Genomic DNA, 2892 nt, shown 5'->3' with positions numbered 1-2892 from the left:
CCTCATAAAATATGAGAAATTGATCCAGTTGTTTCATCCTTTATTGCATTGTGCTTTACAGTAACGGTTTTAAAAGTCTCAATTTCAACTCTCAAAATCATAAATGCTGTGGAATGTTTAGCATGTGTGTTTGAAACAAAGAGAAAACAGCTTTTTATAAGTCATGCGTCAGTGCAATGGCTAATTTGTTTATTCTCTAACTGTAAAGGAAACTCGTCCTCTGAACTGGTTTGTGGATAAACAGAAATAAACTGACAATGGCTTCCTTTCATAAAGGTGAGTATTCTTCTTGTGTTTAAAGGTTGGCTCTCATCGCCCCAAAAACCTTATGAACTGTGAACCTATGATGAATGTAGTTTTCTCAGACTCAGACTTTCAGTATTTTTTATTGACTTTTTCTTCATATTTCAGGTTTTATAAAAACTCATCCTCTCATCTCTGTTATTCTGTGTAAGTCTAAACAGTGTTTATTTTTATTTTTTTGTCTGTATGATGATGTAATGACCAGTGAATCAGATCTGGTTTATCCTTCACGTCACTTCACAGAGTAAATTCCCCGGTGTTGAATTACCATCGCTCAGTGTTCATAAGGGAAACTCCAGCAGAGTGTTCAAAGAAACACAGAAGCAGTGTTAGAGTTAATGAGATAATTAGGTGATTAATTGAGTGATAATTGTTCGATTATTGAAGACACCTGATGATAACAAGCAGAATCACTGAAGAAAAGAGAAACAAAAGAACTACAGCTGACTTCAACCACAGCTTAATGTGAAATCAACTGAAAAGACATTAAATCTCTATTTCAGACTGACTTTTTTTCTGTCATTCATCAGATAATTAGCAGAGGTTTAGATGTTAATGATTTATTGAAAATGTTTGTTTTTATTGAATTGGTCTTTATTTTGGTTGTGCAATCTTAGCTTTTTATATCAACACACATCATACTTCATATAGATACTGTAGTGCTGCAATGGTGCTTTTTTGTTAGTTTGAACAGAAAAGGCTTGAGAGTTTCATTAAGTGGAAAAGATGGATGAGAATAATAATAATTTCTAGGATAGACAATACAATATTCTGTGAAAGAAAAAGTCATGATGACAGAACTTTCATTTTTGGGTGAACTATTATTTTAAGTACAAGCTTATATTTATATATGTTTATTTCTATTTTATTGTGTCCTAAACATGTTGATTCATTTGTATTTATAATTATTTTTTAGATGTCTTAAGACTGTACTTGGCCTTTTCATCTGTCTCACCGGTGACGACTGAAATAGGTAATGTACACTGTAAAAAGCGTTTTGTCATTTCAACTTAGAAAATATACTTCATGTGGAAACATCTACAATAACTGGTTGAAATGTGGAAATGAAATAAATTATTTAAGATTACTGATTAAACTGATTTCAACCATGATTATACTGGTATGTAACGTTTACTTCCAATTTAAAAGATTTTTTTTATTTTTTATTTAAGACGCATTGATGTTTAAATAATTACGGAAGCCCTGAAACGCAACGTAAAAAAAAAAAAAAAAAAAATCTATCGTTTCGAGATTAAAGTCGAAATGTTTCGAGATTAAAGTCGAAACATTACGAGAATAAAGTCGTAATATTTGTTTTTAGTAAAGACCTGCGCTCGTGAAGTCGAACTGCTTCTGACATGGATCTAAACATAATAGTAGCTTTTTACTTTTATCTGGGCTTTCAACAAAAAGAAATTCTACAGGTCCTAATCTACCAACATGGCATTACCATTTGTCTTAGGACGTTACAAAATATACTGCGCCGGAATAGACTTTACAGGCGAAAAGACTTTCCAGACTGGATGGTCACGCTTATCTGGTCTTTTTAAATTTAAATCTCTTACAGTATTTCACATTGCCCCATAGAAATGTTTATGTGAACACATCCAAAAAAAGTGCAGGGATTTTTAATTAGATTTTGCTAAAGTGGTAGAACTGAGCAGGTATTAATGCATATGATAATATTGATAAAGGGGCTTATTTAATTATATTCACAATCACAGCAGTTCCGTAGGCCTAATCATTGATTAAAAGAGTTATAGTATAGTAAGCATTCCTGATGGATCGTGAAAGTTTTCGACTCCCTGTTCAACACTGGCGGCTGGCGCAGGACTGTAGTGTGTTTCACGTTACGTCAATGAGGCTGCGTTTGTTATTTTGACTTTAATCTCGAAATTTTTCGACTTTAATCTCGAAATTTTTCGACTTTATTCTCGAAATGCTAGAATTATTATTTTTTTTTTACGTTGCGGTTCAGGGCTTCCGTAGGCTAATACAATAAATGCATTTGAAAAAATATTGCGGATCGAAATGAATCGTTCCGAATTAGCAAAAGAAGAAGGAGAAGAAGAAAAAGTAATGTCTAAAGCTGCACTTTTGGTTACATTTTGTAATAAAACATGTTTTTCAGAAACTTGTTAATTTCTTAATATATTTTCATAAGTTTATCGCTCTGCAGACCCCTGCTACACCTACACTGTGCTGAACGATCCATGGAGATCCATCAGTAATACAGATGGCTTACATTACAATAACTCCAAGTGTGACACGTCTGTCTCCTGGAGCGGCTGGTATCATCTCTTCATTAACAACATGAGCGCTCATATCCCAGACACGTGTGTTGCTCCGTTCAGCTGTGGCACTGTTACCGCACTGTGGATACGTGGTGGACACCCAACAGTAACAGATGGAGTCGTCACTCGAGATGTCTGCGGTTACTATGACAGATACTGCTGCTTGTTCGGGTCTTTTCCCATTAAAGTCAAAGCCTGTCCAGGCAATTATTATGTCTATGAGCTGGTTAGTCCACCTGGTTACTCTTCATTTTGTGCAGCATACTGTGCAGGTAATTATATTCACATGAAATAC

At 34.4% G+C, this 2892-nt stretch overlaps 1 long non-coding RNA gene across 1 annotated transcript; it reads left to right on the top strand.

Annotated features, from left to right (window-relative positions):
* The first annotated feature begins 205 nt into the window (after nt 1–205).
* LOC311283890 lies at nt 206–2354 on the top strand. The gene is made up of 3 exons (XR_014626135.1): nt 206–276; nt 412–450; nt 1220–2354. It is a non-coding gene; the product is annotated as an uncharacterized lncRNA (long non-coding RNA).
* The last annotated feature ends 538 nt before the right edge of the window (nt 2355–2892 follow it).

Source organism: Rutilus rutilus (genome assembly GCF_951802725.1).
Source record: "Rutilus rutilus genome assembly, chromosome: 2".
Classification (NCBI taxonomy): Eukaryota; Metazoa; Chordata; class Actinopteri; order Cypriniformes; family Leuciscidae; genus Rutilus; species Rutilus rutilus.
This window is presented reverse-complemented; position numbering and strand designations above follow the sequence as displayed.